At 37.1% G+C, this 27694-nt stretch overlaps 1 long non-coding RNA gene and 1 other non-coding gene across 2 annotated transcripts in view; both read left to right on the top strand.

Moving 5' to 3' along the window:
- Window positions 1–27694, top strand: part of LOC122685590 — a 402095-nt gene that overhangs the window by 10568 nt on the left and 363833 nt on the right. The gene's annotated exons all lie outside the window — the stretch shown is intronic.
- Window positions 6980–7052, top strand: TRNAC-ACA. The gene has a single exon. It is a non-coding gene; the product is annotated as a tRNA-Cys (tRNA).

The following is a 27694-nucleotide window of genomic DNA, read 5'->3' as shown; positions in this document are numbered from 1 at the left end:
CCTGTTCTCTGAAAATGGCCTCAGCCTTTCAGATTGAGTCAGTCTGTGACTATGACCTTTACCAGTTTCTTGATGGCTTTATCATAAGACAGTCTTGGGCTCAGATTCAAATATTAGATTTACCAGAGAGGAAGGCAGGCCAGCAAGCAAATTGATTTAGGCATAAGTCTGGTAAATATGTGCTGGTTTAATTTTTGACAGAAGTGCCAGGTGATTCAAAAGAAAAGGAAAATATCTTTCAAAAAATGATGCTGAAATAATTGGATACTGTAAACTGAAAAAGCCCTCAAACCACACCTCAAATAATTATACATAAATTAACCCAAAATGAACCACAGACTCAGGATAACACATGAAACTTTAAAAAGAGTAGAAACATGGGAGAAAATCTTTGTAATCCTGGGTTAGAGAAAGACTTATCAGATGCAATACTAAAAGCATTATGCATAAAATGACACTTTGGTTTTCATTCAATTAAAAACTTCTGTTTGAAAGATACTATAAAAATCAAAAGATAAGCTGCAGGCTGGGAGGAAATATTTATAAATCATATATTTTAGAACTTGTATGCAGATTATATAAAGAATTCAATAAGATTAAAGAAACCAAAAAAAAAAAAAGTTGAGCAAAAGATTTGAACAAACGTTTCACCAAAAAGATATACTGATGCAAATATGCAGCTAAAAAGAAGCTCAACTTCCTTAGTTACTAGAAAAATGCAAGAACACAATGCAAGATACCACTGTTTTCTTATTAAATTGGCTTAAAGCAAACAAACTGATAGTCTCCAGCATTGGCAACGATGTCCAAAGTTAAGTTTCAAAATGGTAGTCCAAAAGAGTAATCAACTTTTCTCATTCTCAATTTCCACCTGCAAAATCTGGCTGTTAATGTCTACCTATTCTTTATTGGACTGTTGTGAGAAACAAATGCAAAATATGTAGGAAACATTTTGTAAAATACAAAGTACTTTACTAATGTAAGAAATATTACTGTAGTGTAATTTCAGTGAGGTTAATAGGAAAGAATCAAAACATATATACTGAAGGCATAATGATAATCCATTGGTAAATGAGGTATAGTTATATCATTAATTATACAAAGCTCTTGAAAGATATAAAAGAACCATCATTATCAAATAAACATGGCAGTGACGTTAATGCAATTGCTTTTTTTTCATACAATTATTGGCCCAGAATATCAAGAAATGTTACTAGCCAATTTAACAGTATAGATATTATGCATGTACAAACTATCTCTATTTGCCATTTAAGGCAAACTGAGATAGTAATTATTTCAAGGTTTGCCTTCAAAATAGCCTACATTTAATAAAAATGTTCATTATACAAATATATTTTCCTTTTCTTTGCTTCTGTATCCGATCAGTCACTATAAAGCAGATTGATAATACATTGAGCTGTACTGTTCTGCAAAGAAAAGATGAAATAAAATGACTCCCAATCTAAAGAAAAAAATTAAAATGTCAACAGTCCCTTGGTGACAGTTTTAAATGAATCTTTAAAAGAAGCTTATTTTGGAAAGCCTTCTGGTCACCCCCAATTACTATGGTTGCCTTGGTTGTGACAGCTGGTGTATAATCTTTGATTACACTGTCATTAAAATGTCTTTTATACCTTTTTTAATGCCATCAACACACCATTTGCTTTTCAAATCACACCCTAAAGTGGGTGGATCATGGGCATTGAGGTATCTATGAAGTTTCTAAGCCTTTTTCACACTTTTAGGAGCTGGTAAATTCAGACACAATATGGGAATCTGATACTGCTCCAGCTCTGATATACTAAATTTATCCCAGAATTTTTTTAAACATTTACTCACATTTTTGATCTTTTTTCCCTTCTATCTGTCTCAACAGGAAAAAAAAATTAATTTCATTAGATTTCATCAATGTACCTTGTTGAAAATGGTAGTAATGAGGTCAGGACAGAAGCGCAGCCAGCAAGCACAGCAATTAGAGTTTCACAGGGAAAAACCACGATTGTTTCAGAGCCTGAGACCACATCTTTAACCCAGTCAGCTGGCATGAAAATCTGCACCAATGAAGTAGAAGAGCACATAGAGTCAACTCTGTGATATAGACAGGAAATTAATGAGGAATCAGAAGGTCTTTTTTTTTTTCTTTTTAACCTTTTTACTGATCATATGGTTTAAAAAAATAACTTCAGATAACTTCATTGAATCTCAGTTTCTTTGAGAGTAAAATGAGGACGATAACTTCTTTTTTTGTCTTAGAGTTGCACTGATACACATATTGATATCATGTGATAATATGGAACGCTTGTAGTATAATGCATTCCTTGCGATAGTGGCACCTCTGATGCATACATGCCTACGCTCAGCCATGTCTCACTCCGGGACCCCATGGACGGCAGCCTGTGAGTCTCTTTGGACCATGGAATTCTCCAGGCAAGAATACTGGAGTGGATAGCCATTCCCTTCTCCAGGGGATCGTCCCAACCCAGGGATCAAACCCAGGTCTCCTGTAGAGTGGTACCTCTACAACAAGTTAATCAGAGTAAGTGTTAAGTTCTATGTGGCTCAGCAACCTGGGTCTCATAGAAGGAGTACTGACCAGGCCAGTTGAGGCAGTTCTGTGGCTGGCCGTGTCTTCAATTGCACATTCAGGCAGGAATCCACCTCAGATTTTCATTAGGGAAAAAAAAAATTTTTTTAATCAGTTTTCAAAAACAGTTTGGAAAAAAGGATACTATGATTTTATTGTTTTCTTCATTGGAACGACTTTTAAATAGTTCAAAAGACGACAAAATCTTTAAAAAAATAATGTGTCTTAGTAAATCGTTTTCAGTAAGAACTTCAGTTACTTAAGGGACTGAAATGTTGATAGAAATGAGTATACAGAAGTTGCTACAAGATTTCAAGAAATATGAAAGAAATACATTTAAACACTGTAGTATCTGGCATTTTAATGTTTTTAATTATCTATATTTTGCCTTTTGCTGTGTAAACAGTGGTTTTCTAGTGCTGATTAAAATATTTGATTGGCAGTGTCTTGGAATAATGCAAACCAAACAAACTTAAAAGTAATTGAATATATTCAGAGGAGATTAAAACACTTTAAATCATGATGTTCTTGTGGGGAAATGTAATGTGAGTTCTTTAATTGGAAAAAGGCTAGTAATTTCAGTTTTAAAACTTAAAACAATTACTCATGATGTGTGTTACAATTATATTATTTGAAAGGAACCATCTATTTGCTATATCATTTACTGCATTTCTTATTTGAAGCTCGGATTTCACTGAGATTTCTAGGCTCTTTTTTGAGTATGGGAAACTTTCCAATCATCAAGTGCTTATTGCTTTTAAGGTATATCCTTGTCAATATCTCTGCTATTTCACACTATATTTCCTCCACACCTCATCATGAAGCACTCATCCAGTTCCAGTGATTTACTGCTGGTAAATTTCTAAAGTTGCATCATGAATTCCTTCATAGAGACTTTGCTCTCTGTTAAATCCACACTGATTTTCCATGAAAAGTGCATTTGAAATTGGAATTTTCCCATCATTACACATAGTAAAGTCTCATGTAAAATACTGAAGTATTGAACTAGTTCCCTTTTTACATACTAGATATTTAGAGGGCCTGTGATTATAAATGCAGGCTTTGCTTTAAGTATATATTGGTTCTGAAATAGGTTCTCTTTTTAACCATATACCAAATAATAAAACCTGTGTGAATTATTCATAATAAAGGGAGATAACTTTTGGTGATATTATGTTAAAAATCATTCTATAAAAGAGTGAATTCTGAAAGTCCTGCCATCTGTTTTCAATTAAATTTAACATTTGTAAATGACTGAAGTAGACAATGTAGTAAGTATGAAAAAGTGAGAATTATGATTGCTTTTAGGGAGTTTATTTTCTCTCTAGTAGAATAATTTAAACATATGCATAACTACTAATAAATATCTGATAAATGACTGAATTGAGGCATTGGGAGACCTGCTATGAATTTGGGCTGAAAACACTGCTTGAAACTTTCCTAATTTCCAAAAAGAGAGTTTCCTCAATGCTGTGAGATCTAAATGTTAAAACTAAATGTTATAGAACAGGGCCTACTTTTTAGCCAAATTTATTGGTGTTTTGAAAAGGATGTAATGTATAGGTCTCTGTTATTGATTGAGGCAAAGATAATTTTAACTTAAGGAATGGACATAGTATACACATTACAGTGGTTTTTAAAAAGCTTAAGTCTTAATGAATGAAATTGTAAATAAGTTATTGACTGACCAAAGCAGTGTTAAGAAAACCAGCCAAATCCTAGGGTCCCTGGAAGGACCATTCACCATCTGTTTGACGATCTGGAGATCTGAATGTGATGACAAGTATATAGTCATGCAAGCAAAGGAGTAATGGCCCTTTCTCCTTGAGTCTGTGAAACCTTAACCATTTTGAGATATAAAAACTTGCAGATTACCTGTCTAGGGGTATGTGATGAGTCCGCACATATTGAGAGTATCATGAAAGAAAATGAAGTAATAACATAAATAATATAAAAATGTAGAAGGAAGGAAAAACGAGGGGAAAATCCTGACTCTATGTGAAGCTGAATCTTTGAGAACAGCAGTCTCCATCTCTTGCAGATTTATCTACTTGTGACCACAGTTGATGGATTGTAACACCTTAAGGGGTTTCTAACAATTGAATGAGTGTGTGCATATTTTTTAAATCAACAGATGCTTAAAATGGTTTTACAAGTCTGCCACTTGTTACATTGTTTCTTTTTTCACTATGTCAGTGTAATTCTCTTAAAACTTTGTTCAGCAATTTTCTAATCCAGAAAGATAATCTTAAGGGACACGCCTCTATGCTACTAATGTGCATTCAATTACAGCACTTTTTAAGTTGTAGTGATTTAACCCTGGCTTAAAATTTTGGTATGAATACAAGCAAGTACTTCTCCCCTTAGCACAGGTAGACTATCACATGTCTTTCTCTCACCCCTGAATTCTCAGTGTCCTTTTCTGTCCACTATCCCAGGCATGAATGTCTCTAAAGCCTGCTGTCCCCCTTCCACATTCTCAGTTTCCTGACAATGAGAAAGAACCAATTTAACCTGAAATTTAAATGACCAATAATGAGAGTCAATATATTACTCTTTGGGCTTCCTTGATGGCTCAATGGTAAAGAACTTGCCTACCAATGCAGGAGATTCAAGAGACAGTTGTTCGATCCCTGGATTGGGAAGATTCTCTGGAAAAGGAAATGGCAACCCACTCCAGTATTCTTGCCTGGGAAATCCCATGGACAGAGGAGCCTGGCGGCCTACAGTCCATGGGGTTGCAAAGAGTCAGACATGACTGAGTGCGCATGCACACACAGTTAAAGACACATGCATTTAAACATTTGTTTAAATAAGTCCTTCCTAAAGGACATCGAATCTCTAAATTGTAAACTATACCTCACTCACAGGTTGATTTGAAAAGAGTTTTTAAATAGAGCACGATTCTTGGTTCATCTCAAAATCATGATACTCCTCACTTCATCCATACATAATCTCAGCCCTCATTAAATAGGATAGCTTGGTTTTGAAAACACAGTCCTCCCAGAATCAGCTCAGCACTTATCTTGAACATCAGTTACATCCTTACCCATTTATCAAGTGGTATGTGACTACTAGCCTTTTTCTTTATAATGAGGGAGTGATAGTCGCTCAGTCATGTCTGACTCTTTGTGAGCCCATGGACTCACAAGGCTTCTTTGCTCATGGAATTTTCCAGGCAAGAATACTGGAGTGGGTTGCCATTTCCTTCTCCAGGAAATCTTCTCAACCCAGGGATCAAACACGAGTCTCCTGCACAGCAGACATTCTTTATCTTTTGAGCCAACAGGGAAACCTTTCTTTACAATAGCCATACTTAATTTTACTCAGTATTCCTAATCACATTACCTAAAACTGCTGGACAGCTTTTGTCATCCAAACTATCTAATGCCTTGATAAGAAACTGAGGATTAAGTTTGAATATGAAGGAAATATTGAGAGTTAGAATTAAAGATAGTGGTAATATTTTACTATTTAAGCATATTTCTATAAAGCTTTGTTTGATAGTGAGACAATTCTTAATAAAACTTCCAAGTCCTCAAACATATTAAACAGCCTTTGTCCACTTTGGTCTCTATCTACATTTCGATTTCTCTTACTCTAGCTCATTAATTTACAGCTTCTATCAATGTCACTTTCTTGAAACTCTGTCTCACCAAGTTAACGATTATCCCTTAGTACTGAATACTTGTTTCAACATACTCTGTACGCTCACATTTTCTCTGGCGATCTTGACCCAGGTGTTTACTCCCTGTTTATAAAAAACTCTCCTCTTTGTTTCTATGATAGCTCATAATTCTCTTTAGATTCATTTTTTATTCACGAAATCCTTTAAATGTTGGTATGCCTTTGCTCACTTCACATGCACTCATTTAGTGATCCCACTCCAGCTTAACACTTCACTCTTGATCTGTGTGCTGGTGACTATTGCAAATGTTCCCATGAACTGAAGCTCACAGATCCAGCTGTTGACTGCACATTGCCACTTAGATGTGCATAGATGTCTCCAACTCAACATGACCAAATTAGAGCCCATCAGTTGTTGAACTGCTGCATCAGTCACTTTGCCAAAATAAATATCTTATAAGAATGAATAATTTTCTGCTTTTGAATTCTCTGTCATATTGAAGACTGAGTATAGAAAAATACATATTTTTATTAAAGTATAATTGATTTACAATATCATGTTTTAGATATACAATATAGTGATTTTTTTGGATTTTTTAGACACATTATAATACCTTAAAGGTTATTAGAAAGTATTGGGTATAATTTCCTGTGGTAGATACTAAATCCTTGTTGCTTATCTATCTTATGTGCAGTAATTTCTATGCTTCTTCATATATAAATACGTATATTTATATCTAGGAGTAGAAGTGCTGGATCATTTGGACTTCCCTGGTGGCTCAGACGGTAAAGCATCTGCCTACAATGCAGGAGACCCAGGTTCAATCCCTGGGTCAGGGAGGATCTCCTGGAGAAGGAAATGGCAACCCACTCCAGTATTCTTGCCTGGAAAATCCCATGGATGGAGAAGCCTGGTAGACTATATAGTCCGTGGGGTCGCAAAGAGTCAGACATGACTGAGTGACTTACTTTCACTTTCTTTCACTTGGTAATTCTGTTTTTAGTTTTTTGAAGACCCTCCATATGATTCTCCATAGTGGCTATTCCAACTTATATTTTCACCAACAGTGTTAGAGAGTTCCCTTTTTTCCCCACACCGACTCTGGTATTTATTTTTAGATTTTCAACAATTCGCATTCTGACAGGTCTGAAGTGATATCTCATTGTGGTTTTGCTTTCCATTTCTCTGATAATTAGTGATGTGGAGCTTCTTTTCATGTGTTTATTAGCCATCTGTACGTCTTATTTTGAAAAATGTCCCCTTAGGTCTTCTGTCCATTTTTGGATTGGGTTATTTGTTTGTTTGCTTGATATTGGGTTATATGAGCTATTTGTGTTTTTTTAATATTAACCCCTTGTCAATCCCATTATTTGCAAACATTTTCTCCAATTCTGTCTGTTGTCTTTTCATATTGTTGATGGTTTTCTTTAGTGTGCAAAAGCTTTTAAGTTTGATGAGTTCCCATTTATTTACTTTTGATTTTAATTCTTTTTGCCTTGGGAAACTGATCTAAGAAAGCATTGCAATAATGTATGATGTCAAAGGTTTTTCTGCCTATGCTCACTTCCAGTATTTTATGGTATCATGACTTACATTTAGATCTTTAAACCATTTTGAATTTATTTTTTTCATGGTATGAGAGAGTATTCTTATTTCATTGTTTGCACATATAGCTATCCAGATTTCCCAGAAACGTGTTAAATGCAGTATCTTTTCTCCATTGTGTATTATTGCCTCTTCTGTCATAGATTGTCTGTGGTTGTATGAGTGTATTTATTGTCTCTGTATTCTGTTCCATTGATGTATATGTCTGCTTTTGTGACAATACCATGCTGCTTTGTGCCAATACCATTACTGTAGCTTTGCTGCGTCCCAGAGATTTTGTAAGGTTGTATTTGCATTTTCTCTCTCTCTTCTCCTTTTGCGACCCCTATAATGTGTAAATTTTCGTGTTTTATATTATTTCATAAATCTTGCATGTTGCCTTTATTTATTTTTCATTTGTCTTTCTGTCTGCTGTTCTGGTTAGGTGATTTCCACTCTTCTATCTTCCAGATTACTTATTCATTGTTCTGTGTCATTCAGTCAGCTATTCATTGCTTCTTGGTACCTTTTTAATTTACACATCAAATTATCTATTTTTGATTGGTTCATGCTAATGGCTTCTAGTCTCTTGTTTCAATGATCTACCTTTCTATTTATAATCTTTCTTAATGTATTTAGCATTTTTATTACCACCTATTTTAATGAGATAAAATTATGAGCCATGCCATGTAGGGCCACTCAAGACAGACAGGTCATGGCGGAGAGTTCTGACAAAATGTGGTCCATTGGAGAAGGGGATGGCAAACCACTTCAGTATTCTTGCCTTGAGAACCACATGAGCAGTATGAAAAGGCAAAAAGATAGGACACTGAAAGATGAACTCCTCAAGTCGGTAGGTGGCCAGTATGCTACTGGAGATCAGTGGAGAAATAACTCCAAAAATAATGAAGAGATGGAGCCAAAGAAAAAACAACATCCAGTTGTGGATGTGACTGGTAATGAAAGCAAGGTCCAATGCTATAAAGAGAAATATTGCATAGGAACCTGGAATGTTAGGTCCATGAATCAAGGCAAATTGGAAGTGGTCAAACAGGAGATGGCGAGAGTGAATGCCGATGTGTTAGGAATCAGTGAACTAAAATGGACTGGAATGGGTGAATTTAACTCAGATAACATCTACTACTGTGGGCAAGAATCCCTTAGAAGAAATGGAGTAGCCATCATAGTCAACAAAAGAGTTTGAAATGCAGTGCAATTGGATGCAATCTCAAAAACGACACAATGAACTCTCTTCATTTCCAAGGCAAACCATTCAATATCACGGTAATCCAAGTCTATACCCCAACCAGTAATGCTGAAGAAGCTGAACGGTTCTATGAAGACCTACAAGACCTTCTAGAATTAACACCCAAAAAAGATGTCCTTTTCATTAAAAGGGACTTGAATACAAAAGTAGGAAATAAAGAAACACCTGGAGCAACAGGCAAATTTGGCCTTGGAGTACGGAATGAAGCAGGGCAAAGGCTAATAGAGTTTTGCCAAGAGAATGCACTGGTCACAGCAAACACCCTCTTCAAACAAAACAAGAATAGACTCTATACATGGACATCACCAGATGGTCAACACCACCATCAGAATGATTATATTCTTTAAGCCAAAGATGAAGAAGCTCTATATAGCCAGCAAAACAAGACTGGGAGCTGTCTGTGGCTTAGATCATTACCAAATTCAGACTTAAATTGAAGAAAGTAGGGAAAACCACTGGGCCATTTAGGTATAACCTAAATAAAATCCCCTACAATTACAGTAGAAGTGACAAATAAATTTAACAGACCAGATCTGAAAGACAGACTGCCTGATGAACTATGGACGGAGGTTTGTGACATTTTACAGGAGACAGGGATCAAGGACATCCCCAAGAAAAAAGAACTGCAAAACAGAAAAATGGCTGTCTGAGGAGGCCTTACAAATAGCTGAGAAAAAACTAGAAGTGAAAAGCAAAGGAGAAAAGGAAAGATATACCCATTTGAAAGCAGATTTCCAAAGAATAGCAAGGAGAGATAAGAAACCCTTCCTCAGCGATCAGTGAAAATAAATAGAGGAAAACAATAGAATGAGAAAGACTAGAGATCTCTTCAAGAAAATTAGAGATACCAAGTGAAAATTTCATGCAAAGATGGGCACAAAAAGGACAGAAATGGTAATGGACCTAACAGAAGCAGAAGATACTAAGAAGAGGTGGCAAGAATACACAGAAGAACTGTACAAAAGATATCTTCATGACTCATATAATCATGATGGTGTGATCACTCACCTAGAGCCAGGCATCCTGGACTGTGAAGCATTACTACAAACAAAGCTAGTGGAGGTGATAGAATTCCAATTTAACTATTTCAAATCCTAAAAGATGATGCTGTGAAAGTGCTGCACTCAATATGCCAGCAAATTTGGAAAACTCAGCTGTGGCCACAGGACTGGGAAAGGTCAGTTTTCATTCCAATCCCAAAGAAAGGCAATGTCAAAGAAAGTTCAAACTACCACACAATTGCACTCATCTCACAAGCCAGTAAAGTAATGCTCAAAATTCTCCAAGCCAGGCTTCAACAATATGTGAACTGTGAACATCCAGATGTTCAAACTGTTTTTAGAAAAGGCAGAGGAACCAGAGATCAAATTGCCAATACCCACGGGATCCTCAAAAAAAGCAAGGGAGTTCCAGAAATACATCTATTTCTGCTTTATTGACTATGCCAAAGCCTTTGACTATGTGGACCACAACAAACTCTGGAGAATTCTTCAAGAGATAGGAATAGCAGAGCACCTGACCTGTTTCCTGAGAAATCTGTATGCAAGTCAGGAAGCAACAGTTAGAACTGGACATGGAACAACAGACTGGTTCCAAATGGGGAAAGGAGTACATCAAGGCTGTATATTGTCACCCTGCTTATTTAACTTATATGCAGAGTACATCATGCGAAATGCTGGGCTGGATGAAGCACAAGCTGGAATCAAGATTGCAGGGAGAAATATCAATAACCTCAGATATGCAGAAGACACCACCCTTATGGCAGAAAGGGAAGAAGAACTAAAGAGCCTCTTGATGAAAGTGAAAGAGGAAAGTGAAAATTTGGCTTAAAGGTCAACATTCAGAAAACAAAGATCATGGCATCCAGTCCCATCACTTCATGACAAATAGATGGGGAAATAGTTGAAGCAGTGGCTGATTTTATGTTTATGGGCTCCAAAATCACTACAGGTGGTTATTGCATGCATGAAATTAAAAGATGCTTACTCCTTGGAAGGAAAGTTATGACCAACCTAGACAGAATATTAAGAATCAGAGACATTACCAACAAAGATCCATCTAGTCAAAGCTAGATTTTTCCAGTAGTCACATATGAATGTCAGAGTTGGACTATAAAGAAAGCTGAGTGCCGAAGAATTTATGCTTTTAAACTGTGCTGTTGGAGAAGACTCTTGGGAGTCCCTTGGACTGCAAGGAGATCCAACCAGTCCATCCTAAAGGAAATTAATCCTGAATATTCATTGGAAGGACTGAGGCTGAAGCTGAAACTCCAATACTTTGGCCACTTGGTGTGAAGAGCTGGCTCATTTGAAAAGACCATAATGCTGGGAAAGATTGAAGGCAGAAGGAGAAAGGGACGACAGAGGATGAGATGGTTGGATGGCATCACCAACTCAATGGATATGAGTTTGAGTGAACTCTGGGAGTTGGTGATGGATAGGGAGGCTTGTTGTGCTGAGGTCCATGGGATCGCAAAGAGTCAGACACGACAGAGCGACTGAACTGAACTCGAAATCTGGTAATCTAGTGAGGTCTATTTCATTATTTACTCTTTCAGGGGATTTTTCTTGCTCTTTTAATTGGAAATTGTTTCTCTGCCCTTTTATTTGACTTAGCTTTCTCTGTCTCAGTGAATTTTGGAGAGATTTTTACCTATTATGGGCTGTAAAGTTTGCTTTTACGTAGGAGTTTCCCTATGTAGATTGTGTTCATTCAGTGTCTGTGATGCAAGGGCTGATTTTGGTATGAATTCCAACCATCTCTTTCCTCAGTGCATGCTGGCCAATATCACCTGGCTAGGGGCTGTGGTTGGTGTGGGACAGGACTTCATCTCTGCTCTGTGGCTCTCTCTGCCTTGTCCGGGGTGGGGTCTGCTCCCTAGTTTTTGGAGCAGAAGCCCCACGTCAAAGCAAGTGATGTCAATGCACTCACAGAGCACCAGTGTGCAACCTGCAGCTCAAGGTCATTTCTCTTCCCCCACTGCACCATCCTAGTTCAAGGTTATGGTGCGGAACAGGCCTGGTTGTGGTACTCGCCAGGCTGAGACTTGCGGTTGAGGTATTTTGGCTTCTTGAGCAGAGGTGACCGTATTGCCAGTGGAGATGTGGGCTGCCTCTGTGGAGGCGGTCTTCTCCCGGGACCTGTCTGCCCCGTGTCCAGCACCGAGTCTTCCGTGCCTCCCATCCAAGTGCTGACAGTGGCCTCTGATGCCTCACCCAGACTGCATTCCAGTCCATCTGTGTCCTCAGATAGACTCTTCTCTTGGGAACTGTCTGCCCCAGACCCTGCCCCAAACTGCGGCATGAAGGTGGCTGGGCTGGACACCTGCTAGACTGGAAAACAGAATAGGGTGTGCAGATCACCATGTTTTCTGTGGTGCCTCTGGAGGACATGCTGACAGTGGCCATCACTGCCCCACCTGAGCAGCACCCAGACTCCCCGGATATCCCTGAGAAGTTAGACTGAACCTTCTCCCAGGGCCTAGCTGGCCAGGACTTCATGCCAAGCTACGGTGTGCAGCAAGTGATAACAAGGTGTTCACCTGGCTAGGAGTGGGGATGAAGTGGAGAGTGATCCAGAACCAAGGCAAGCTGATTCTTGACACTGCTGCGCCCAGACTACACCCCAGGCTGTCTCTGCATAGCTAGATGAGTCTTCTCAGGGCCCAATAGTCCAGATCTTGCACCAAGTTGTGGTGTGGAGTGATCCAGCTGGGCTTTGTTCCCCAGGGTTTGGAAGTGCAGGGAGGCAACAGCTGCCAGTGCGAAGCCCTCTCCACCCTGTCTGTTGGCAAACCAGCACACACGCATTCTTTGCTGGTAGAGTCTAGGGTTCTCCAGCCTTCCTATCTGTCCCAGCAGTTCTCCCAGCAGCCAAGTTATTTTATCTCCTCTGAGTAGGACCGTGGGACTGGGAAACCCACTCTGTGGCTGGACCCACTCACTCCCCAGGGCAAGGGTCTGCTCTTTCAAAACTTCTCTTCCTTTTAGATCCCTCCAAGGGTTGGAGGTCCCAACTTTATGCTTTTTTTCTGTCCAACCCAGTCACATGGAAATCTTTCTTGTAGCTTTTGTTATATGGGAATTTTTCTGCCAGTTTCCAGTTAGTTTTATATGTAAATTGTTTCAGAGGAAGATGTATTTTTGATGTCATTGTAGTGAAGTGAAGTGAGTGAAGTGAGCTCCATATTTTCCTACTCAACAATATTTATCCCGCTTCTGAAAAAATATTTTAAGAAGGAAGTTGTTTTCAGCATCCCTCGGTATTTCCTAACATTTTTGTGTGTCTGCTGCCCCTTATGTTGCTCTTATTGACATAAATTTCATGTAAAGTTCATATGTATATGTGAATATCTATGTGTGTGCATGTACATATATGGATGTCTATGAGATATATCTCTATGCTATTCATAGATATCTATATGAAATTTATTTATACCTATATATAAATATATATATATCTTTATGAAATAAATAAATGATAGCTATTCATCCAGATTACTGAATAGCCCTGAGATTAATGTCGATAGCGCATGGCTAAGAAGAAAGTGGGGCTTCCCAGGTGGCTCAGAAGTAAAGAATCTGCCTGCAATGCAGGAGCTGCAGGAGATGCGGGTTGGATCCCTGGGTCAGGAAGATCCCTGGAGGAGGGCATGGCAACCTACTTCAGTATCCTTCCCTGGAGAATCCCATGGACAGAGGAGCCTGGCAGGTTATGGCCATAGGGTTGCAGAGTCAGATATGCCTGAAGCGGATAAGCATGCTCTCACACAGGAAGAAAGTAATTATATTCCAACACTCCATGTTCTAAGATGGCTCAGATCTTGGTATAAGATGATGCTCAAGAGAAACCAGCTGGTGTTTTCTGTCTTTATCTTCACACACTGAAGTAAGTGAAAGCTCTGAGAAACATTCTCGGTGCTTATGTTTGCGGTCTATTTTCTCTAGGGAGAGCTTGATTGTTTCCACAAAGCAAGGAGTTTTACTTTAATAAAATGACTAGTACCTGACCCTGGTCTGAAGATGTCTAAAGCAATCAAATATACAGGAATAGCCTACATTTAATGCTTCAAATGACCAAATTTTCAGTGCCCAGTAATGAGAAGATAGTTTCCTTCGTCCTTGTTCACACTTAGAAGCTAGAAATCGTCCTCAATGGCCTCTTTCATTAAATCACTGGTGTCTCAGCTGAGCTGAGGGAGCATGTCAGCCTAGCAGTCTCACAGACAATACCACATGAATTGTGAATAGGACTGAGTGAGCCATAGCTTAGCCTGTGGAGGTTCCCCCATGAGGATAGGACTTTGGTGACATGTCTAAGCATGCCTACAAGAAGCATCTACATTTCTTTCTTGATTCTGCTCTATAACCTCATCAACATACTCATTCTATGGCATCAAGTTGCTTTAGATGAATTGACTAGCTAATAGACAGATCACAATAAAATATGCCAACATGATTTACACCATAAACATCCCTATTATCTGAGCAATATGGGAATTGAAGGCAGTGTAGCAGGAGGAAAAGGGAAGTAACCTTTTTATAACATTGATTGTGTGGCTAGCAGTACACAGTACCCTACATGTAATGCATCCCTTAATCTTTACAACAACCCTGTGAAGTATTATGACTGTGGAAATTCATTAGAGGAGAAAGGTGGTTTTCAGAACACAGAACTCATTTTGTCTAAGTTCTTACAAAGAAATACTGGCAGAATCAGAAACAGTTCTTGGTCTGTCCTTCTCAGGAGTTGAAATGCTTTTTGTTATGAAAGCTTCAGCAAGGAGAACATTTTCATCAGGGCACCTTTTTATATCTTACATTTTAAATTTTATGTCCACTCATCATAAAAAGGATGATCACTTTTAAAACTTACTATCATGGTGTCCATGTATCCCTAAATTAAAAATGCATATATTTAAAAGATTTTAAAAGTTTGATCATGGACTACCTTAGCAAGTTTATGGATATATACATTCTGTGTTTGTTTTCAAATTATTAAAATAGTTTCAAAGATGAGGTTAGCATTGCCATCAAGTGTTATTATTATTATTATTATTTTTGGCCATACAGTATTCTGTGTAGAACTCACCCTTGAACAACAAGCAGTGTTAGGGCTGCTGACTCCCTATGCAGTGGAAAATCCAGGTATAAACTTACAGTTGGCCCTCTGTTTCTGTGATTTTGTGTCCCTATATTCAACCAGCATGCACCACTAACACAGTACTATACTATGTGTTTGTTGAAAAAAATCCACATACAAGTAGATGAGTAGAGTTCAAACCCATATTGTTCAAAGGTCAGCTGTACGTTATAAATATTAACTTATTTATTTACTGCATAGCCTAGGAGGCAGGTACTATTTTTATCGCTACTTTAAAGATAAGGTACAGAGAAGTAATTTTACCAGAGTGCTTTATTTTTACTAAGCGATATGAAAGGAGAATTAGGACTGAAGTATTTAGCTTCCAGAGGCACACCCTTAATCACTTTGATATATTACTGCATCTATATGTCCTTCTAAGATAATGGTATGAATTGCACACTAGTATTATGGCTTGCATGAAAATTAAACAATGTACACAAAATTAGAAATTAATACTGAAATGCAAACAAATGTGAAAATATGTTCTGTTACATCTTCTGAACTTGAAAGGATCATCTTTTGCAGCCTACTGATTTAGTTTCTAAATTTTTTATCTCATTTTGACTATAACAATTAGGATTCTATCTTTACTTATATTTTGAGAAGAGGATTTTATTCCTTTACAAAACAGGCAAAAGAGAGATAGGAGTTTTATTCCCTGTAAAGGTTTTGTTGACTAGACCCTGAAGATCATCTTTGGAATAAGAAAGAAGAGAACATATGGAAATTAGTAGCAAACTATCAAAAGAAATGATATTTCAGAAGCAGTAAGCAGAGTTTAAAAACCATCTGTGTATTTATCAAATATGTCTGTATAATAAACATGCTTTGTAGGTGATCAGTTGGGTTTGCAGCAGTGATTTTATCTTCATTGTCTGACTGATTAGAACAAGAATGCTCACCTTCTTCTAAAGATATGCTTTCCTATCAGACGTAGAAACTTGAAAAAAAAAAGCATTAATGAAATATTTACCTGTGTTAAATGCACAAGTGTTAGCATTATAGAAACAGAAACATTGTTTCATTTAGTTTAATGAAATTCATACTCAAATAGGAATTTTTACATAACAAGCTACTAGATTTCCACTATTTGTCCAATTTTGCTTTTGGCAAAAACATGAGTCTAGCTTCATTGCACAATTTCCTCCGAGTTTTCCAAGCCACAAGTAGACAGGTAATTCGTATGTCTCAGTGGGGGTGTTTTGGAGCATGTTTCATGCATGATTTCAGTGAGAGAGGCAAATGAGATAACCAGGAGAGATCCCAGGAGCTAACTTTTCCTATGCAGAAGCTCCATTTAAAAAGCATAAAATTGTAATAAAAATTAAAAATGTACAAAGTACATAGAAGCAATGTTTGTGGTTAGAGGAAAAGGGGCCTAATTTAATCAATCTTTTCCTTAAGAGTTCTATTATTTATTGCAGATATGATAGGGAATTATTTTGGTGGTGGAATTTAGCTAGTAGGCAAATGTCAACATGGAATTGCCAATTTAAATCATCAACCTCAGTCTCAGTCCTTCATCTTGAAAACAGTATCAGCAGAATTTGCTAATAAAAATTTAACTCTTCAAAGCTTGGAAGTATGTTATATTAGTCTATCCTTAGAAAAATCACTTTAATAAGGTTTGATATGTTTATAATAATTTCATATCTAAAAATAGGAGTTATCCCATGGGAAGAACACTCTATATAATTTGTGAATTTTCTGGGTTTCTTTTAATGACCTTGAAATTTGTTTCCTCAGCACATTTTTAACATATACCTCATCCCACAAGGCTTAACATTAGATTGTATTTTTTTTGGAATGTCTCAGAAATTGTTATCTCCTAGAAAAGAGACATACACTAGGAAAAACAACTTTTTAAAATGTGTTTTAAATTCAATATATATTATGATAAATAGATAGATCAACTTTCTTAATAGAATACAGAATCTACCTGCCCAAGTAAATATGTCCTCATGGTAACTTTTCCTGTGGCCAAATAGAACTAGATATTCATATTCTCTAGATAAATGACGCATTTTATCAGTAGCAAAATAATACTAAAGCCAAGGTCCCCAAACATACTGTATCTTACATATTTTAATTTTGAGTTAAAACAATTATATTCAATTCAGAATGATGAACTCCGCAAACTATTCAACGGTACACCCATCATTGACAATGTTAATAAATAAGAAAACATGAATTAGAGCTCAATCTGATCTAGGCCTGGATGACAGCCAAGGCAACATTTTATCTAAAACTGTTTTACTCAGAATGCCCAGGGCTGAATGTTATACTACTACACTTCCAAAATGTAAAACAGCTCTAAAATAATGGACAGATATGGAGCTAAAGCAACTCCAAAATACAGATAGATAGAACATGTGTATATATATATATATACTATATACACACATATATATATGTAGTATATATATACATATATAGTATATATATACACACACACACATATATATATATGTAGCACATAGTCTAAATTCTAAATATGGATTAGTACCTCTTCTATAGAAGATTTTAAGAAAATATTTCAAGGGTTGGACCCTCTTTTCAAATAAGGCAAATGCTTGTTGACGCTGTCCTATATATCATTTTGCAGCTGCTATTTTATACTGAAGCATTCACAACTGGAATGTGCTAGCTGGCTTGTTTTAAGGAACATGTCACCAGCTTTGAGTCCTGTGCTGTGAAACCAGTAGCTCACCGAGCAGCACGGACGCCCCCCCCTCGCCTGCGTGTGTCTCGAAAATGCCTGCACGCCTTTGCATTTGCTTTATTCTCTTCACAAAAATTTAACACATTAATATGAAAATTCAGATTTAACCTCCATTTAGATTGCAAATATCTATATATATATATGAAATATAGTATTTAAAAACACTGGAGTAATTTAGGAATGACACGTTGCCTCGTCAAATAACTACACCTTAGTGGAATTACGTATGTAGTATAGCATGTCTATAATCGGCCCTGTTCCTATTTCACCGGGCTGCCCTGGTGGCTGAGAAGGTAAAGAGTCTGCCTGCAATGTGGGGAGACCCGGGTTCTGTCCCTGGGTGGGGGAGATCTCCTGGAGAAGGAATGGTTACGCACTGCAGTACTTTTGCCAGGAGACGTCTGTGGGCAGAGCAGCCTGCCAGGCCACAGTCCCTGTCTCAAAGCGTCAGGACTGAGCAAGTAACACTTTCACATTCACCTCCTATTTCACGGCCATTAGAGCTTTTTTCAGATACTATCACTTTACCCTTTTCTTTTCTTTTTTTTTTTTTTTTTCACTTTACCCTTTTCTTACTTTGCATTTTATCTTTCTTCTGTCAGGCTAGAAGAAAAGAGATAAAACAATACTCTTCAACAAAGTGCTTGTTTACATAAATAATTTAAATTACCCAATCAGCGTGTCAGCAGCATTCCTAAGGCCTGGTTTTGTGTCATCCTTGGAAAGAAGTCCTGCTCAGGACAACAGCAGTCTTCTCTCTAAGCTGTACCCCTGGAACCACCCCAAACATGAGGTTTCAGAACAACCCTGTCTGTGAGCCCGAGGGCTTGTGGGGGCATCTGGATGGCCGTGGGCAGAGTGAGTGGTGTGTGGTAGAGGTTCCAGAGCACTCTGAGGTGTCCCCCTTAGAATGCAGGAGGTCCTACTCATACAGTGCTGTCTAGCCTGACAGATCCAGAGCATCCGAAAGAAGCAAAGAAAATTTTTGAGAAATTTTTGAGAGGTACAATTGAACACAGGAACCCAACGAGGCCAGGGGCCTGGAACAGAGGGTGGCTTACTGTGCTGAAAAGCAATATTCCTAAAAAATGCCCTCCCTTTCTTTTTATCAAGATACTATTGTAACCTACCTTTATTCATAATATAGTTGAGTGACTAAATCACATGCACATGCTTCTCTAACTTTTCCCCTTTTTCATCATTGTAATTAATAAAGAACAGTTTTTATTTTAAGTTTAGCTCTGAACTGAGGTCAAAGTGGTTTTTCCCCTAAAGCACTTAAATACAATGTGAATAGGTGGAAACTGGGAAATTTTATACAGTTAAAATGACTTTCTCATAACTGGCCTGCTATAATTAACTTTACATATTCTTCTTCTTTGAAAAACACTCCATATATTCATTGATGATTCTAGAATTCAACTGTTACAGGAATAATTCTAGCCAAAATTATGAAGTAATAGTTATTAAAGTACTAAGTATAATAAATTCCCAACAAATATATAGTTTGAATATTAAATGAATTTCATTTTCATTGTAGTATATTCCCTTCTAATAGCCATTCACCCTTATGAATTCACTTATTCATTCAACAAGCATTACTGAGTGCTTCTTATATGCAACATACTAATCCAGATCGGGATAAACATCACATAAAAGGACCCATGTCATTAAGGCTCCTTCGGCCTCCCTTTTCCACACTGAGTCTTCTGAACCACTAACCAAGGGCAAGTATGCTTCCTACAATCAGCTTCAGTGTGCCTTCTCCCATCTATGCAGACTGCATTGCTCTCTGGGAGCGATGTCTTTATGACATTCTTTGTCTTAAAGCTTACCCGTCCTGGAGAACCTCTGGTTCTGGTATGTTAATGACCCATCTTCCTAGTACAACACATTCATTTCAACCTATAGCTACTAGAGACATCTGCACAGTAACTTTGACTTAATCTTGAGGAGTAGCCTGTCTAAACTGTACTGTAAAATTCAGTTATGAGAATTTTCAAAGGAATGAAAATCTACTGAGGAGATGGTTCTGTCTGTATAGGCACTATAGTTGCAACATATATTATTGAACTCTGAACACTAAGTTCTATCCTTCCTGAGTCACTGACACTTTAGAAAGAAAAAGGTTAGTTTTCTACATTTGCATTCAGTTGCATCCCCCCTTATATTTTACATCAATAATTTACATAATAATAAACATATTTTAAGTGTATAGCCAAATAAATTTTTAAGAAGGTATATGTTCATGTAACCATCATGATTTGCCTCATCACTCAATCATGTCTGAATCTTTGCAACCCCATGAAATGTAGCCTGCGAGGCTCAGTCCTGGCAAGGACACTGAAGTGGATTGTGTCCTTCGCCAGGGACCCATCACCATAATCAAGATCTAAAACAAGTAAAACAAGTACCTCCCCCACAAAAGTTTCTTTTGTGCCATTTACAAGAACATCTTCTTCCAAGATTTTGACCTAGGCAATGACTAAGCTTTTTTTTTTTTTTTTTTTTTGCCTTTATTATCACCTTTCAGTTCATTTCAGTCAGCTCAGTCATGTCTGACTCTTTGAGACCACAGGACTGCAGAATGCTGGGTCTTCCTGTCCATCACCAACTCCCGAAGTTTACTCAAACTCATGTCCATCGAGTTGGTGATGCCATCCAACCATCTTATCCTCTGTCATCCCCTTCTCCTCCTGCCTTCAATCTTTCCCAGCCTCAGGGTCTTTTCCAAAGAGTCAGTTCTTCTCATCATGTGGCCAAAGTATTGGAGTTTCAGCTTCAGCATCAGTCCTTCCAATGGACTTATCTTCCCAGGTCCTTATCTCCTTAAGGATGGACTGGTTGGATCTCCTTGCAGTCCAAGGGACTCTCAAGAGGCTTCTCCAACACCACAGTTCAAAAGCATCAATTCTTAAGTGCTCAGCTTTCTTTATAGTCCAACTCTCACATCCATACGTGACTACTGGAGAAACCATGGCTTTGACTAGATGGACCTTTGCCAGCAAAATTATGTCTCTGCTTTTTAATATGCTGTCTAGGTTGGTCATGGCTTTTCTTGCAAGGGGCAAGCATCTTTTAATTTCATGGCTATAGTCACCATCTGCAGTGATTTTGGAGCCCCCCCAAATAGTCTCACTGTTTCCACTGTTTCCCTATCTATTTGCCATGAAGTGATGAGACAAGATGCCATGATCTTAGGTTTTTGAATGTTGAGTTTTAAGCCAACTTTTTCACTCTCCTCTTTCACTTTCATCAAGAGGCTCTTTAGTTCTTCTTTGCTTTCTGACATAAGGGTGGTGTCATCTGCATATCTGAAGTTATTGATATTTCCTGGAAATCTTGATAGGAGTTTGTGCTTCATCTAGCCCAGTATTTCTCATGATGTACTCTGCACATAAATTAAATAAGCAGGTTAACAATATACAGCCTTGACGAACTCCGTTCCCAATTTGGAACCAGTCTGTTGTTCCATGTCTGGTTCTAACTGTTGCTTCTTGACCTGCATACAGATTTCTCAGGAGGCAGGTCAGGTGCTCTGGTATTCCCATCTCTTGAATTTTCCACAATTTGTTGTGATCCACATGGTCAAAGGTTTTGACATAGTCAGTGAAGCAGAAGTAGATGTTTCTCTTGCTTTTTCAATGATCCAACAGATGTTAGCAATTTGATCTCTGGTTCCTCTGCCTTTTCTAAATCCAGCTTGAACATTAAGATGTTCATGGTTCATGTACTGTTGAAGCCTGACTTGAATAATTTTGAGCATTTCTTTGCTACCATGTGAGATGAGTGCAATTGTGTGGTAGTTTGAGCATTCTTTGACGTTGCCTTTCTTTGGGATTGGAATGAAAACTGACCTTTTCCAGTCCTGTGGCCACTGCTGCGTTTTCCAAATTTGCTGGTATATTGAGTGTAGCACTTTCACAGCATCATATTTTAAGTTTAGAAATAGCTCAACTGGAATGCAATCACATCCACTAGCTTTGTTTGTAATGATGCTTCCTAAGGCCCACTTGACTTCACATTTCAGGATATCTGATTCTAGGTTAGTGATCACACCGTCATGATCATCTGGGTCATGAAGATCTTTTTTGTATGGTTCTTCTGTGTATTTTGCCACCTCTTCTTAATATCTTCTGCTTCTGTTAGGTCCGTACCATTTCTGTCCTTTATTGTGCCCATCTTTGCATGAAATGTGCACTTGGTATCTCTAATTTTCTTGAAGAGATCTCTAGTCTTTCCCACTCTATTGTTTTCCTCTATTTCTTTGCACTGATCACTGAGGAAGGCTTTCTTATCTCTCCTTGCTATTCTTTGGAACTCTGCTTTCAAATCGGTATATCTTTCCTTTTCTCCTTTGCTTTTCACTTCTAGTCTTTTCTCAGCTATTTATAAGGCCTCCTCAGACAACCATTTAGCCTTTTTGCATTTCTTTTTTTGGGGGATGGTCTTAATCACCACCTCCTGTACAATGTTACAAACCTCCATCCATAGTCTTCAGGAATTCTGTCTTCAGATCTAATCCCTTGCATCTGTATGTTACTTCCACTGTAAAATCGTAAGGGGTTTGACTTAGGTCATACCTGAATGGTCTAGTGGTTTTCCCTACCTACTTCAATTTAAGTCTGGACTTTTCAATAAGGAGTTCATGATCTGAGCCACAGTCAACTCCCAGTCTGGTTTTGCTGACTGTATAGAGCTTCTCCATCTTTAGCTGCAAAGAATATAATCAATCTGATTATTTTGACCATCTGGTGATGTCCATGTGTAGAGTCTTCTCTTGTGTTGTTGGAAGAGGGTGTTTGCTGTGACCAGTGCGTTCTCTTGGCAAAACTCTGTTAGCCTTTTCCCTGCTTCATTCTGTACTCCAAGGCCAAACTTGCCTGTTACTCCAGGTATCTCTTGACTTCCTACTTTTGCATCCCAGTCCCCTATAATGAAAAAGACATCTTTCTTTATAGTTTTGTAAAAAGAGTTATCTGAAATGTACTTGTGCATGACTGACTTCTTTCACTTAGCATGTTTTTGAGATTCACTCCTATTATATCTATCAGTAGTATGTTTCAAATAGGTCATTGCATTGTTGTTGCTTAGTCGCTCAGTCGTGTCTGACTGTTGCAATCCCCTGGACTCCTTGTCTTTCAGGGTCTTTCACTATTTCCCAGAGTTTGTTCAAATTCCCGTCCAGTGGTCGATGCCATCCAACCATCTCCTCCTCTGTTGCCTGCTTCTTCTCCTGCTCTCAATCTTTCCCAACATCAGGGTGTTGTCCAATGAGTTGGTTTTTTGCATCAGCTGGCCAAAGGATTGGACCTTCTGCTTTGGCATCAGTCCTTCAATGAATATTCAGAGCTGGTATCCTTTAGGATTGACAGGTTTGATCTCCTTGCTGTCCAAGGAAGTTAAGCGTCTTTCCAGCACCACAGTTTGAAAGCATCAATTCTTCAGTGCTCAGCCTTCTTCATGGTCCAACTCTCACACCTGTACATGACTACTGGAGAAATCATAGCTTTGACTATAAGGACCTTTGTCAGCAAAGTGATGTCTCTGCTTTTTAATACGCTGTCTAGATTTGTCATAGCTTTTCTTCCAAGGAGCAAGCATCTTTTAATTTCATGGCTGCAGTCACCATCTGCAGTGATTTTGGAGGCCAGGGAAATAAAGTCTGTCATTGTTTCCATCATTTCCCCATCTATTTGCCATGAAGTGATGGAACCAAATGCCATGATCTTAGTTTTTTGAGTGTTGAGTTTTAAGCCAACTTTTTCACTCTCTACTTCCACCTTCATCAAGAGGCTCTTTAGTTCTTCTTCACTTTCTGTCATAAGGGTGGTATCATCTGCATATCTGAGGTTATTGATATTTCTCCTAGCAATCTTGATTCGAGCTTTTGATTTATCCCACCCAGCACTTTGCATGATGTACTCTGCATAAATTTAAATAAGCAGGGTGACAATATACAGTCTTGATGTACTCCTTTCCCAATTGGAACAAGTCCATTATTCCATGTTTGGTTCTAATTGTTGATTCTTAACCTGCATACAGGTTTCTCAGGAGGCAGGTAAGGCAGTCTGGTATTCCCATCTCTTGAAGAATTTTCCACAGTTTGTTGTGATACACACAGCCAAAGGCTTTGGTGTGGTCAGTGAAGCAGAAATAGATGTTTTCCTGGAATTCTCTTGCTTTTTCAATGATGTAATGGATGTTGGCAATTTGACCTTGGATTCCTCTGCCTTTTCTAAATGCAGCTTGTAAATGTGGAAATTCTCAGTTCACATACGGCTGAAGCCTGGGTAGAAGGGTTTTGAACCTTACCTTGGTAGCATGTGAAATGCGCACAATTGTGCAGTAACTTGAGCACTCTTTGGCCTTGCCTTTCTCAGGAATTGAAATGAAAACTGACCTTTTCCAGTCCTGTGGCCACTGCTGAGTTTTCCAAATTTGCTGGCATATTGTGTGCAGCACTTTCACAGCATCCTTTTTAGGATTCGAAATAGCTCAATTGGAATTCCATCACTTCCACTAGCTTTCTTTGTTGATATGCTTCCTAAGGCCCACTTGACTTCACATCCCAGGATGTCTATCTCCTGGTAAGGAACCATACCATTGTGGTTATCTTGGTCATTAAGGCATTTTTGGAACAGTTCTATGTATTCTTGCCACCTCTTCTTAATATCTTCTGCTTCTGTTAGGGCCATACTTTTTCTGTGTTTTATTGTACACATCTTTGCATCAAATTTTTCCTTGGTATTTCTAATTTTCTTGAAGAGTCTTGTCTTTCCCATTCTATTATTTTCCTCTATTTCTTTGCATTGTTCACTTTAGAAGACTTTGTCTCTCTTTGCTTTTCTTTGGAACTCTGCATTCAGATGGTCGTATCTTTCCCTTTCTCCTTTACCTTTCAATTCTTTTCTTAGCTATTTGTAAGTCCTCCTCAGACAACCATCTTGCCTTGTTGGATTTCTTTTTCTTAGAGATGGTTTTCGTCACCACCTCCTGTACAACGTAATAAAAGTCTGTCTGTAGTTCTTCAGGCACTCTATCAAATCTAATCCTTTGAATCTATTTGTCACTTCCACTGTATAATCATAAGTGTTTTGATTTAGGTCGTACCTGAATGATCTAGTGATTTTCCTTACTTTCTTAAATTTAAGTCTGAATTTTATAATAAGGGGCTCATAATCTCAGCTGCAGACAGCTCCCAGTCATGTTTTGCTGACAGTATAGAATGTCTTCATCTGTATTGCATTTCATTGTATACATCATTTCAGCTATTGATGAGCATTTGTGTGGATTTCAATATGGGGTTATCAAAATAAAGCTGCCGTGTCACTTCTGATTAAATTTCTGTTTGAATATATAGTTTAATTTTCTTGGCAAACATCTAAGAATGGAACAGCTAGGCAGTATATAATCAGTGTATATCTAAATATTGAAGAAACTGCTAAATTGTTTTTGAGTACATTTTACCTTCCCAAAAGAAGTATATGAGAGTTTGATTTTGCTCTATTTTCAAACTGTTTATTGATACTGCAAATTTTTATTACTTTTAGTCTTTCTAACTTCAATGTTATATCTCACTATAGCTTTAATTTGTATTTCCTTTATAACTTAGCATAGTTTACAATTTCTCTTGTGCTTATTGACCACACATAGCTCCTTTCATGAAGTTTCTGTTCAAGTGTTTGGTCCATTTTTTATTGGATTTCTTATTATTGAATGTATACACACATTCTAAATATAAGTCCATTGCCAAATATATGCGTTGTAAATGTATTCCACCAGTCTATGTCTGTCTTTTCATTTTTAATGGTCTAGTTTTAAAGCAGATGATATAATTTTTGATGAAGTACAGTTTCTCTCTCTCTCTCTTTTTTAATGGTTTGTCTGTTTTGTGTTCTATCTTACAAATCCTTGCCTGATCAAAGTTTGCAAATACATTCTCCTGTGTTTTTGTAGCAGTTATAATATTTTAGCTTTTAAGTATATCTCAAATTAACTGATACTATGAAGTGAGATAGTAGTAAAGTTCAGTTTTCCCCATTTGGATATAATTTAATTGCTTCTGCACCATTTGTTCAAAAGACTATCCTTTCATACTTAATTTCTTTAGTACCTTGTCTAAGACTAATTGACTATACATGCGTGGGTATGATTATGGATTCTTTTTTTCTGCTCCATTGATCTACATATTCTTTCTTATGTCAATATTACCCTATCCTAATCCTGACCACTGTAAGCTCTATAAACATTCTTGAAATCAATAGGTACAAATTCACCAACTTTTTTTTTTTTACCTTTTTTTGCATTTTCATATAAATCCTAGAACAAGCTTGTTACTTTTTACCAGGTTGGAAAAGTTTTTAATTAATTATTTAATACATTGCAATTGATACAGAGACTTTCTGAATTTCTAGGTCAGTTTTTAAAATGTGTATTTACAAGGAATTTGTCTATTTCACTAACACTTCAAATACATCAATTCCATTGATGTAAAATTGTCTACAATATGTATTTATGTCTGAGTGTTGATAGTGATGATCTTTCATTCTGTATTGTTGATCCCTCTTTCATTTCTGACACTGGGAATTAGTATTTTCTCTTTTTTAATCAGTCCATTTATTTTTATCTTATTTATTTCCTGTTTAGTTTAAAATTTTTATTTTGTTAATCTTTTTTGTCATTCTTGTAGAGATTTATTTATATTTTCTAGGAAACTGATTTTGGTCTAATTATTCTTATCTAGTGTTTGCAAGTTCTCTATTGAGATTTCTACTTTTGTAATTGTTGTTTGCTTACTTCTCCTTGAGTTTAATTTGCTCCTCTATTTCTATCATCTGTAGTTGAACAGTTAGATCATTGATTTGAGATATTATCTCTTTTCTAATGTAAGCATTTTTAAATGTTCTAATTTTACTCTGCAGACTGGTATTACAGCTAAAAATGTTTTCTCTTTTTCTTTCATTTTTGATCATTTTGAACATTGTTCAATGTATTTTATGATTTTTATTGTTCAGGCTTATGTTAATTTCCAAATACTTGAAGATTTGGATATTTTCTTATTAATCTTTAATTTTATTTCATTGTAGTATGTTACATATTGATACATATTTTAATATTTATAAAGAATTCTATTATAAACCAGCAAATGGTCAATCTTGGTGAATATGCCTATGAAAAGAATACATATTTTGTAGTTATTTGTTGGGTTGCTCTAGGTGTTAACTAGGTCAGTTTGGTTGATAGCATTATATCTTCTAAATATCTGCTAATTTCCTATTAATTGATAGTGTGATACTGAAATCTCCATCATAATTATGAAGTAGTTTCTTCCTCTTTTCACCTCTCATTTTTTTTATGAGCTTTGAAACTCTTCTATGAGATGAATACTTATTTTGCATTTCTATATTGTTACTATTGCTTAGTTTGTCTCTTTATCATAATGAATTTTCCTTATTTATACCCGTGCTATGTATTGTTCTCAAATCTAATTGCTCTCACATTAATACAGTCACTACTATGTATTTCCATCACTTTATCTTTTCTATGTATTTATATTTAAATTGAATATATAGAGAGAGAACATGTATTTGTCCCATGCATTTTTTTTTTTTTCAAATTTTGTTATCTCTGCCTATTTATTATTGGCTTCCCTGGTGGCTCAGTGGTAAAGAAGCTGCCTGTAATGCAGTAGATGTGAGTTTGATCTCTGGGTTGGAAAGATGCCCTGGAAGGGAAATTACCTATTTATTGGGATGTTTAGAT

The sequence above is a fragment of the Cervus elaphus genome, chromosome 28 (assembly GCF_910594005.1).
Source record: "Cervus elaphus chromosome 28, mCerEla1.1, whole genome shotgun sequence".
NCBI classification, from domain to species: Eukaryota; Metazoa; Chordata; class Mammalia; order Artiodactyla; family Cervidae; genus Cervus; species Cervus elaphus.
The sequence above is the reverse complement of the archived record's forward strand: the minus strand, read 5'-3'. Positions and strand labels throughout refer to the sequence as shown.